A 12,950-nucleotide genomic window follows, 5' to 3' on the forward strand; every position below is an offset into this window, starting at 1 on the left:
ACTGCACTTCCTACCTTCATCCATACTCACTTCCTACCTGGAGCTCTCCACTACTCCACAGGAATCATGCTCCTTTCTGACAATGAATGCATGTCCTGTGTCTTAGACTGCTAATAGTCAGGAACTGTATTTCTCTCACATCACCCAGAAACCAGAAAAGCTTATTCAGTGCTTAAGGATTGATTAATGTGTTCTCTGTTTACCTAAATCAGAGGTTCTTAAGTTCATGGAACCCCTGGGGGGGGTGGGTAATTCATAAATGTATTTTAGGAGCTTGCCCACAGCTTTTGTCAGATTCTCAAAAGGAATCTTAGCACTTAGCACTTAGTTAAAAAAAAAAAAAATTTGATGTTGGCTTTTGTGAGACCCTTTTGACCAATGCTGATGTTATATGGATCAGTTCATATGTAGTAATTGATATGCTCTTTATTTGTCAAAGTTCTCCAATCACATTTAGGCACTGGGTAAGTTTCTCTGGCTTTTGTTTGTTTTGTTTTGTTTTGTTTTGTTTTGTTTTGTTTTGTTTTGTTTTGTTTTGTTTGAGGGGGGTGGGGCAGAGAGAGAGGGAGACAGAGAATCCCAAGCAGGCTCCACACTGTCAGCGCAGAGCTCTATGTCAGCACAGAGCCCGAACTCACAAACTCCGAGACCATGATGTGAGCCGAAATCAAGACTCGGATGCTTAATGGACTGAGCCACCCAAGTACCCCAAGATGCTGGGTGAGTTTCTAAATCCGATCTACAGCTCCATCTGTTAGGTGGATATTATAGGTTTATTGTCTTCAGCTTCATGCACTGTAAACTATTTTAGAAATGACAGCCTTAGAAACAATAAGAGTTTGGATATCTGCCCATGAACATTCCTAAAATAAAGCCATACTTAAAAGACATTGTAAATTCAAAGTTTTTTTTATTAAAAAAAATAATACTCTGTTATCTAGTTATAAGAAACACAGTCAAAATTCTCAAGATTTGCCACCTACAAATGAACTCTGTAGCTATATATTTACACTTAAGAGATAAATTGCATATTTTCATTTAAGAGATCTAGTTTGCATTAAGCAAATTATTTTTATGTTCATATAGATTCCTTAAGAAATTTCACTTCGATCATTTCATAGAAATGTAAAATATCAATTTTAGTATTAGAAAAAAGTATTTTTGTTGAGCAAATTTTTTTCCATTGTCCTCTAGCTCAAACTTTCCCTACATTCTCAGTGAATTGATGTAATTACCTGAAATCAATCTCATAAAGCTATCTCAAATAAATAGGGAATGTGGTTAGAATAAAAAGTCAATATTTGGGTTCCAGAGAAAATTTCCATAGCCAAACCAGGGAAAATCTTCAGAAATGCTTATCCTACATACCCTGCAATAGTACCTCATCCCCGTGGCCCTCGGGAACTGTTGGAAAAATGGTGCCTCTGTCTCCTCCACCTCTCAGACCCAGATGTGCACAGAGGCAGAGAAGCAAAGTTGAACACAGACCACTCCTTTGATCCTGCCTCTGAGGAGACTGCTTACACCCTAGACCTTGGCTAAGGAAAAACATCCCATTGTCTGAGGCAAAAGGACATCACGTCATTTCATCCTGTGCCTGCAAAGGCCGTTAGGAACAAGTAATCCTGATGGTAGAGTCGTGAGACACTTCCCAGCTGCGCTGTGACTTGTTTTCGGTTCCTAGGCAAATTGCCCAGTTTCCTCTGCTTCCAAATTTCCCCAACTGCAAAACAGAGATAATTATTGTTACCTTTCTTTTGTGGTGTTCTGACAAATAAATAGGGCAAATGTTCCTAAAGTGGCTAGAGACAGTTGTCTGAGGACATATTTGCCTACAACTGTAGGTGGGGTGTTTGTTTAGTTTTGTTGTCATTGTTTTGCTTTTGGCCTGACTTTGGCATAAATGTAGAAAATATAAATTAAATTATAACCATTCATTTGAAGTTAATGGAGCATTTACAGTCTGCAAAGCACTGTGCCAGGAAGAAGGAGCACATCTCTACCCTCAAGGAACTCACAGCTCACTCAGAAGGAGGTATTATAGCCTGTAGTTTGAGTAACACAAGCATAGCAGTTGGCCAAGGTAGCTGGGTTGGAATCCCACTCTTTACCTTTACGAGCTGGAGACTCTGGAAAAATCACTCAGCTGCTAAGCCTAGGTTTCCTCCTATAAACCACAATAGTTAACATTTGAGCATCTGCTGGGTGACAGCAGGTGTTCTGTGCATTTGTATTTACCTAAAACTCAGAACAACTGCCTGAGATAGATATTATTCTCATCCCCATATTTGTATCCCCCATCTTATAGATAAGGATACTGAAGCTTTCAGAGGTACATAATTTGTCCCAGGTCATATAGTTGGGAAGTGGTGAAGCCAGGATGTAAACTCAAGCTGTGTGGCCTCAAAACATGCAGACTTTACTACTTAATACTACACCACCCTCAAATGGGAGCATACTCACCTCATATAAACGTGTGAGACTCAACTGAAATAATGCACATAACAAACTGTTAGCACAGTGTCTGACACATAATAAATGTACAATAAATGTGAGAGTAGCAGTAGAACAGATTAGACACAAACAAACAACCAGAATGCCAAGTCAAAAATAAATGCATAACGCCAGTCTATTTCATGAGAAAGTTTCTTAACAGATCAGTCATTATATGGGGGGGGGGGGGAGCGGTTAGTAGGGAGTTGTGTGGGGAGAATAATAGTCTGTGAACCGCAAAGGTTTCTGAATCAGCATACAAGTGATCTATAATATGAATGAGTGATGCTTCATATATACATAAATCCCTGAAGGTCATTTAAAGAAAGTTTGAAGTATCTGAAGTACCCTGCTATGATTAAAATCGAGAGTATATTCGTGAGACAGTTTCCAATTAAAAAATTTAAAAATGCATCTGCTGCAATTATTCTTCTCCCCTTCCTTAACCCCCCCTCAATTTCCTTTAAGAAACAACAGTAGAGTTTCTTTTCAAAGTCTTAAAATAAAAAATCCCCAAAAAAGGGATCCTGCTTGCTTTTAGAGTTGTTTGAAAAAGGGGGAAAAAAAAAAAAGCATGAAGAGCCACGTGCTTCTCTTCTGGCCAAGTTATTAGCTTCTGAGAACAAGAGCTGGAGGGGAGGACTGTTAACCCCATAGTCTCTCTGGCAGAATGAGCTCTTTCCCTGTTGGCTTGCACTGCCTGGAAAGCTCCTCGCGCCCTCGGAGAGGCCAGCCTGCCGGAGAGCTGCAGGAATCTGCAACAAAAACGATGACAGCCTGAAATACCCCCAGTGCCAACCTCCACATTTGTCTGTCACCTCAGACCCTGACTAGTTGACAGAGCAGCAGAATTTCAACTCCAACAGACTCGAATGTGTGTCTGGGCAGAGAAGCAGAGCTAATGAGGGAAGAGATTTTTTAAAGTGTATTGGGTATTTGTCAAACTTTTATTTCTTGGCTGTGTGCAAAGAGAGGATTCAACTGCAATTCTGTATCGAGGCTCTGGGTCCAGCCACCTACCTGAAGGTAAATTTTAATAAGTTTACTGTATCATCTAATGGCATTTGTTATACTACACTGCATGATCCAATGAAGATGTCTAATATTTTTTTCCTAGGACAAAGCCATTTATTTACAAAAAAAAAAAACAAAAACAAAAAACTTTTGTGTGATTTACAGAAAAGCTACTTAGTAAGAAATTTTAACTCTTGTATTCATGTTTCCTTTTCTTCTTCAAGATTATATAGTTAGTAGTAATAAATGATGGTTTTAATGAAGACCAAGAACACAAATGTAGAACTGTTGTTGGCCAGATTAGCATTCAGATCTTGGTGAAGTCTGAATCTGGAAATGTGTTTTATAGAAATATTTTACTGAGTATATTAAGTAAATCATAAGGGAAGTAGTTTAAAAAAGAACTTTCAAATCAAAGTATCATGTATGTTTTCCATGTTTAAATTATCTGAAATTATTTCATCACCACCACTGTCCCAGTGTGTACCTACCAGCAGTATAGACATGGAACATTTTGCTTTTCCAAAAGGCAGGAAAATTGCTGCACTACCATAATCTTCTTTTATTGTTTTTTAGTTATTATGACTATTATTCCTTTCCTAATTCCCTTTTATACTTTTATGACTAGCTGTCTCTTGTCTCCCTCCATTGTTTTTTAAGGTGCACACACATAAAATTTCTCTAATTCCTGATGATGTCCTACTTGGGGAGGGAAGGAGGTAGGGAAACCAGAGAGCTGAGGAGATTATGGCAAATCCTATATCATACGGTATTATCATTCTGGCTCTACTAGAATAAAACAATAATGTACGTCATGCTCACTCATTCCTCCTAGCTATTAGAGGTCCCCCTGCAGGAGAAAACCATCCTTTCAACTGTAGATGGGTGCTGTTGATACTATAACCAAGCGGTACTGAGGAAAGACTGTCTCTTTTGCACTGCCTTTAATCTGCAAAGAGGTTAAATATGTCACCTTGGCATTGTGTCTGAGCTTTCCTCTGGCCCACTGCCTGACTGCACTGAATAGAAATGTTCACTCGATCCAACTCAGCAAAAATCTTTTTCATAAATTCTCCCCTCTCTCTTGGATACCAACTTTTTTTGAGTTCGGAGCTTATTCATCTAAACTTTGGTGGTAGTGACTATTGTTAACCATGACTGTTTAAAAAAAGGACACCCCTCTTAGGAAAGATTTAAGTTTATATTTCTATTCATTCAACCAGATCTAGCAAAGAAGAGCAATCAGTCTGTTTCATCTACTTATCATCCAATCAACTAATGCTACTTCCCAAATTTTTAAAAAGAATGCGTACATGTTATTCATGAATCTTGCCTTTTTCCTTTTATGGAATTTCTGTGCACCTATTTAGCAATTCCTGAGGTTTCTTCTCCAGATCTTTTGGGGTTCAATCCCCAGTACTTTCTCATGTGCAACTTCACTTATCAACTACATAAAAATAAATAGTGATGACAAGAATGAAATGAACAGTGATGTCTCTAGACAACTCCAGAACACTATTCATTTCATTTTCTCTTGACTATTATTTTTATTCCATTTAATAACAGTATACAAACATTTGTTTGTTTATGCTTTTTCCACCAAGAAAAACATAAACAACTGCTGTTAAAAGACTTCAGGTGCCCTTTTCCTTTACATGTCCTTCTGGAACAGCCTTCAGTGAAGGGGAAAGGGGCCCCATAAATCCAGGAGAACTTCCCCAGTAGACCTGGCTGCCCAAGAGATGCCCAGCTAAGCTGGGGTCTGGTTCACACAAGGCCCACAGGGCATCTTCTGCCAAAGGCTGAGCTTGCACTGGTAATACCACCTGGGCCTGGTTTTTGTGTTGGGCATCAAAAGGTACACAGAACTCTGGGGGACAGAATGTGCGGTCTCTAATAATTGTAGGAGATGGTGTAAGAAAGTAAGATCATGAATTCTGGAAACACACAGACGAGGCTTATACCTGGGCTTTACCAGGATCTGTGACTTTGGACAAATGAGTCTTTGAGCCTCAGTCCCCTCATCTGTGGAAATGAGGATCATAAAATTATTTGCCATTTCAGAGATTTGTTATGCTAATTAAGTCAAGAAAACTCCTATGCCTGGTGCATATGAAGCAATCAGTTAATCATAGCTAATAATGAAAACACCACCCTACCTAGGTATCCCAACTGGAACTCTGTAAAAAGGAATTTACTCTCGGTTTTCCCTCAAGGTTTCTTAGTTTACCCATCTATTAAGCAAGCAGTGATAATAATACCCACAAATGCAGTTGTTGTAGGAGTTAAATGAGATGTTTTTAAAATACCAAGTGTAGCACCTGGCACAGTGGCACAGCGTGAGAAAGTATTCAGTTATACACTCGAAATGATTTTTCTGATAACAGAATTGGGGATTGAGAAGGAAATATTCTTTGAATTGTCTTTTTTTTTTTTATCCAAAGGAATGGAAAAATAAATCTGAATCTACTGTACTCCCCTGGGGGGGGGGGGTGCTCAACATGAAGTATTTATTACTGTGAGTCTTTACTGCTTCATCAATTAGTTTCTTCTTAAGGACCAAGTCAAATGAAACCAAAGGGAGTTTTCTGTTTCAGATTGCCATTAAGAGAGTGAGATGAAATGCTGCTTTGCAGTTGATTCTGTTTTATTGGCCTAGTTGGACAGGGGAGAAGGCCCCCAACATTTCTCCTTTCTTATCTTTTCTAAAGGCAAGAATAGGGGTTTTGACTTGCTCCAGGGGTATTTTTTCCTTTCTAACTGAAATTCAAACGAAAGGGTTTGGGTTTTGTTTTTTGTTTTTGTAAACCTCTCCCCCTGTGCTCCTAGCATTGAAATGTCAGCTGCTTTTTCTGGCTACATGTAGCAGGAGCAGCCTGTCGTCATAGCGATGAAAGGGTATAGAGAGACTGAGTTTCATGACCCACTCTGTGAAATAACTCTTAGTCTGCTCTAAAATCCTTCTTTAGAAATGAAGTCTCCAGTCTTGGCCTGTTTCCTTCCTATTATGCAACCAACTATGTACACCAATTGGAGTAGCTAAATGTTTTCTTTAGAGATTCGATGAATAGGTGTTAAGAAAATGAACAAGAAAGCTACTAAAACAGTGACCAGTTTACTCTGGAGTGCGGGGGGGAGAACTACTGGGAAGGCAAAGGAAGAGAGAAATAACCTCACTTCAAAGCACATACTGCACAGCCCAGAATAAATCCATTTTCCGAGTTCCTGCCGGCTCCTCCCATCTTCACAGTGCACCACAGTACAGTGGTTATCCAGGGGGATTCTGGGGCGTCTACCAGGACTTGCATCCGGGCACTCTCTAGTGTTTTACCTTACACACTCTTTGCCTCTGTCTTCTCATCTGCAAACAGAGATAAGAATAGTCATGAAATTGTTGTGGAGATTGAATGAGATAGTGTAAGGCTCTCATTACAGTATGTGACCAGTGGTCAAGGTTAGCTGTTAGGCTTGCCAGGCCCCTATATCCCTTATTTGTTAAATGGGGGTAACAGCTAATTCATTGTCAGATTAACTGAAATGATGTGTGTAAGTGCTCAGTAAGTAGTAGTTCTTCTCATACTCTGTAATACTTTTAATAGTCTTTTAATACTTGCCATTGCTATGTCCAACTTTGATGGAAATAGCTTTTTTTTTTTAAGAGAGAGCTTGGGCAGAGAGAGGGGAGAGAGAGTGCAGGCTCTGCTTCCCGCTCAGCATGGAGCCCAATGCAGGGCTTGATCCCAAGACCCTTAGCTGAAATCAGAGTCAGCTCAACTGACTGAGCCACCCACGTGCCCCAGAGCTAGCTGTTTTGAACTTGGAATTTCCCAATGAGTAAACTGTAATGAATATAGGCATCAGAATTATCATTGTATAAATGTGAACCATTGAATTTCTAAAGAAAAATAAATAAGTGTTTTTACATTTATAAAGAAAATTCTCATCTTGATTAACAGAGTAAAAGGTTATTAAAACATCTTTTATTAAGATGCTTTGCATTAAAGCATCTTAGTGTTTTAGTCTCTCCAGTGTTTTCCAGACCATGCAATTATGTCAATAAATAATCTTATGTCTTGAACGACTCATGCATTTCAATGTTCTATACCATGAGGAATGCCAGAGATGCTGCAGGAGTGAATATAGAGAGGGCTGTGCTCTAGTGGCACTTACTGTGTAGTTAGGGAGACTGTCATTAAGTAAATCATCACATTAATAAAAAGTGCTTATGCCCAAACATAAGGTGACCTTGAATACAAAGCCATCTTTATTTTTCTAATGACAAGATTCTCAGCCAAAGTCCTTGGCCAACCTAAATGCACAAACGGGTAGTAAATTGTAATATGTACTTAGAGGATACCTAAGATCTACTCACTGAATCCACTCTGTAATTATCTAGTACAGACTAATGCATCATCAGTCCTCCGCAAGTTGTTTATAACACACTTCTTAAAAATCTGTGGATGCTGCAAATTGGATCCCTAAGCATAAATTCTCATTCTATTTATTACTTCTTTGTTTTTTCCAGCCCTCTTTCAAGGCTTATTTGAAAACACTTGAGTTTGTAAAGTGTGGTTTTCTAAAACTGCGATTTTAACACTTGCAATAATGAAGTCATACCTCACGAATAATTACTAAATCTGCTTTAAATATCTTTACCTCCTTTTTTATTGTCAAGATGACCATCTTAAGCATGACAAAAATAAGCATTGCTTGAGATCATTTCAGGCTGTTTTCCTGAAACAGTACTTTGTTGTTCAAAATGAAGTCATTGAGACAGTGGTCTTTAATGTGAGAGATCTCGGAAGCACTAAAATATAAAGCACATCCCTCTTTTTTATAGCATAATTTGGGGGATGAAAAAGTCACAGTATATTTGAATTTGTATTGTATATAATCATCTGCTGAAATAAGTGTTAAGAAGGTAAAGCACCTTTGTTCTAAGAAAGTATGTTTAAGGAGCCTGACCTCTGCCGAAGGTCACTGATGGCTGTTTTGATCTGAAGGCTAAATAGATGTTACTCTGTGGTGTCTCTGTGTGTGCTTGTGTATGCGTGTGTGTGTGTGTGTGTGTGTGTGTGGGTGTGTGTGTGTGTGTGTGTGTGTAGGTGGTGATTGGGGCAAGTGGGTGCTGGCAAGAGAATTCTAACAGTGTGACACCTTGTGCAAAGACCCTGCAGCAAGTGAGATCATGGTCTATTTGAGGAATACAGAGAAGGCCAGCTCCTCTGAGAGCAAAGAGCAGAGCGATGGGAGATGCAAATCCTAAGCAACTCTCCACAATACCCTCTTCCCTGATCACTAAGCATTTAATTATCTGCTTGATTCATGTTGAACTCTTGTCAAAACCAGGTTGGACTCAGTGCCCCAACTGACATAAACCATGTTTATCCCTCACTCGGCCCCACATGATTGTAGTAGGTTTGGTTAGGAAGGATGACGGTGAGTTGAAGGTCAAAGCTCCAGAAAATCTTTATCATTCACCGGGCTGGGTCACCTTGATGTCAGATGGTGACTCAGCAGAGAACTCAAAATAGAAGAACATCTTTTTTAATCCTTCAGATGACTTTAATGTCAAACTTCAGAGCTCTCCTAAGAGACTCATTAATACTTTAAAAGCCCTGAAGCATCAGTGTTAACTCTGGATCGGGTAACAATATATATATGTTAGCCAAAATGTGACTAAAGGGTTTGCTCTCTAATAACAAAAGCTTTGACTATTATGCAAAGACAGGGTGAAGGAAAATGATCTGTTTGTGATTGATTATGAAATAACCATGATAATCATTTTGTTTACTACATTTCCCTGAAAGGAAATTTTTCCACAGTTAAAATAATTACTAAAAATAGCAGCCTACAGGCTTCCTCTGATATAAATGAATCCAACAGAAGATATACCTAGCCTTATTTAGAAGCATGGATGTGCATACTCTAAGAAATGATATGCCAATAGTAAGAAGAAAAATAGGGAAAATGGTCAATGCAAACCTCTCCTAGGATATATGGTGTGTCTTTCTCAGTTTGTTGGACTTTAGACAAGGTAAGATGAACAGATCAAGTAATCATAATCTGCCTTGAAAACCAAAAGTGTTGAAGCAACGTTTGTTTAGTTTCCTTGGCCTAGAAGGGAAGGAGGAAGACTTGTAAGTTTGGCTGGGACTGCCTAAGAAGAAGCCAACATCTAGGGAGAAAGGGGGCAGTTCAGCTGCCTGGGTAACTCCAGGCAACAAGAGGGAAGTTCAGTTGAAAAGACTTCAAACAATAACTCCCAGCACTAACATTTCCAAGGAGTCATTTACATAACCAATAGAAGAGCTAGAAAAGAATAGACTCCAAGCCTGTTCCTCCTTTTAGAGGAATGGATAGCTGTTTACACTAGTTCATTGGTCAGAGAGCTTGTTAATGCTTAAGAGAAAAGAAAAGAGAAGGGATATAAAAAGAAGAGGTAGTGACACGAGAAGTGCCAGGTGGAGAAAAATGGTTACAGTAGGTAGATTTAAGCAGCAAGATGACAGCAGAACTTCTAAAAGAAGACTTATCTTTTTAAGTTTAAATTTAAATTAGTGCTTCAAAGTAATAAATTTATTTAGTGTTCTAAAAAACTTTAGAAACTAAAAAGAAATCAAATACAAAAATCTACTCTGACCCAATCTTACTCTAATTTAAACTTCTAGAAAATACCCTAGAAACTGAAATGCAACCAATTACAGGTAAGAACTCAAAACGAATCAGAGTACCCAAAATATATTCTGGTAAGTTTGTGCAAGTTCACTCTTAAATCTAGATGGAGGATGATGTTCTCGGGAGTGCCAGACTTTAGGTGCCCTTCCTTTCTCTGGGAGATAGAAATCGCAAGACATCAAAAGATAGACCGAGTGTCAGAGGGTTCCTTTTAGAAATGTTCCACACCAAATGCAGTGCCCAAGCAATATTTACCTATCGCATGCACTGCTTTCCACCCTCAATCTAAAGGACCAAACACTGGTCTTAGAGGCCAGAGAGGTCTTCGCTCCATCATATGGGGTTGGATGATACACACATGGCCTACTTTGCCTGTGCCTTTCATTAATCCCTTCAAGCTTAGCTGGGCTACCTTCCCAGCTAGAGGAAAGGATAACCAGGCCCTTTTCCTTGTTTTTCCAGGGAGGGAGCTTGTAGACCTGCTGAGAAATCTAATTACAACCTCCTTTCATGGTAAAATCCAATTACAACCTCTCCCATGGTGAAAGCCAATCCTTTTTGATACAAAAGGAAGCCAAATAAAGGGGCTTCAAGCAGCGGGTATGACTGTGTTCTGCTTTCTCTTAGGCAACTATGCAGAAAGGTTGCAGTGACCTTCACTTGCTTGAGTAGGAACAGTGGTCATAATCTATTACTACTCCCATTCTCATAAGAAGGAAAAATATTTTCATATCTGATGCTGGAGTTTCTGGGGATTTTCTCAAGCATCCATTAGTTGACCAAAGCAAATTTTGAGCCTCTCTCCAGACACATATTTTTGATTCAGTGATGGGGTTTTGGAGTGATGAGAGTTCAGAGCCAATGGCCAAGAAAGAATTCTTGAGACATCTTTGGTACAAAAAAAGTGATTTTATTAAAGCACAGGGACAGGACCCATGGGCAGAAAGAGCTGCACTGGGGTTGTGAGGAGTGACTGGTTATACACTGGAGTTGTGAGAGGTAAAGGCAAAAGGGAGGCCTCCAGAGGGACTTTGATATGCTAAAGAGAACTCCTAAGATACCTGAGGCCTTGCTATTGTCGAGCTGTGGTTGTTTTCCCTCTAGCAAAGCATTATCATTAAGATGGTAGGGGGTTCCTGGAGAAATGTTATACTCTGTATTTGCCTCAAGTATTTGTCAGTGGGCTGCAGGTTATGAGGAAATTTCATTTTACCTGCCATTTCCTTCTTGTTTTTGCTCCCCGAGTCACTATAGAGGGGAGGGTGATATTAAGGGCTCCAGGAAACTGAGTCTATAGGTTTCTGGAAGTTAAGCTATTGATAAGATTGCCTTTTTCTTATAATTCACTAAGATATTTGTAAACTGATAGAGACTCCTGTCCTGCATGATTGTGACCTCTATCAGTTAACCATTGGTATTCTTTCCCTTTCCTTTGTCCTTGGGCAGCCAGGAGTGCCTGAAGAATGTAGCATACATCCCACCCTGGGGGAGGGGGGAGGGGGTTGGAATTGGTGCTAGCTTGTGCTTTGCCCTCTGCTTGCCTTATGGTCCCTCATCATCAGCAAGATGACTTTTTTTTATTGAATTTGGAATATGTTAAATGAACAACAACAAAAAAGTAGTGAATTATTTAATCTAATATCCTCCTATAATCTGTTCCTGACATCTTTGACCTCCTATGCCACCCTGTCAGCCACCTGTTCACTTGAGGATAATGAGAAACTGCAGCGCTGCTTACAGAAGTGTCACCCAAATTCCTGAAACCTGAATGAGATAAACAGAGACAGTTCTCAAAATAGTCATTTGTGAAAATACTATTTTACAAGTACCTGGCATAAGTCTATAATTGCTGAAACAATAAAATTTAACCACATTCGAATATCTATCAGTCTACACAATCACTATAGTCACAGAATATGTATAAAATCCAGGTTTTCAGCTTATCCAAAAACATGGGCAATTTAGAAGGAGCATCCAGTTATCTAATAGGTTTTTAATCAGATATGTATGGAGTAGTGGGTTTTTTTAACAGGATAAAGTTCACCCTAGGTTCAGATAAAGTGCTACACCCATAAAGTTAATATAAGTACATAAAGAAGTATAAAATCCACCATTTAAAGATTCTCAAATACCTCTGAAAGCAAAACATTTTTACTATACTTGATTCAACCTCAGTTACCTAATCATCTATTCCCTCTCTCTCTCTCTCTCTCTCTATATATATATATGTATATATATGTGTATGTATATATTGTGTGTATATATATATATATGTATATATATGTGTATATATATATATATATATATATATATATATATATATATATATGACCTACAATGTAATTGTAGGTCAGTGAAAACCTCTGACTGGTTTTAAGACACATGTTTACTCAGATCTTCATGCTCTCTTAGCCCACTGGATCATTTTTAACTCTCAAGCCATTAGTTCAGAGGGTTTTCTCAACCTTTCATTGAGGACCAAACAACTTTGAACTAACTCTAAATCAATGCATCATTCTGTTGGAATTCAGAAGAATCAAAACACAAATGCTGAACCCCAAGTGTCTTCTTTCCCTCTCTTTTTCTTTCTTGATCCCCAGTTTTAGCACATAATAGTAGCCTTCAAGGACCTCACAGTGGAGTGCAAGTTAAGCTCTTTCCAGGAAAACTTTTCAGTAATTTCCTAAAATACAGGTAAAGGAACATACTACAGGCTTTTGTTTTAAACTAAGAACGCTTTTGGTTTAAACCTTGGTACTCCCAGT

General features: G+C 38.8%; 2 protein-coding genes across 4 annotated transcripts in view; one reads left to right on the forward strand and one right to left on the reverse strand.

Annotated features, from left to right (window-relative positions):
- Positions 1-890: 890 nt before the first annotated feature.
- The window catches only part of NUDT9 (nudix hydrolase 9), a 98,536-nt gene continuing 86,476 nt past the window's right edge, over positions 891-12,950 (reverse strand). Inside the window, exons 9-10 of one of the 2 annotated variants that reach the window (XR_005791582.1) lie at positions 6,685-6,868; positions 891-1,723 (exon numbers count right to left, since the gene is read on the reverse strand). The gene's annotated coding sequence lies outside the window, so the exon portion shown is untranslated. Of the gene's footprint in view, positions 1,724-3,433; positions 6,869-12,950 lie in introns of those variants that run through there. The other variant, XR_005791581.1, reaches the window with a different exon arrangement.
- SPARCL1 (SPARC like 1) overlaps positions 3,415-12,950 on the forward strand; it is a 50,852-nt gene continuing 41,316 nt past the window's right edge. Inside the window, exon 1 of one of the 2 annotated variants that reach the window (XM_040478654.1) lies at positions 3,415-3,519. The gene's annotated coding sequence lies outside the window, so the exon portion shown is untranslated. The remainder of the gene's footprint in view (positions 3,520-12,950) is intronic. The other variant, XM_040478661.1, reaches the window with a different exon arrangement.

This window comes from Herpailurus yagouaroundi, unplaced genomic scaffold (assembly GCF_014898765.1).
Source record: "Herpailurus yagouaroundi ecotype Mexico unplaced genomic scaffold, PumYag 28, whole genome shotgun sequence".
Lineage (NCBI taxonomy): Eukaryota > Metazoa > Chordata > Mammalia > Carnivora > Felidae > Herpailurus > Herpailurus yagouaroundi.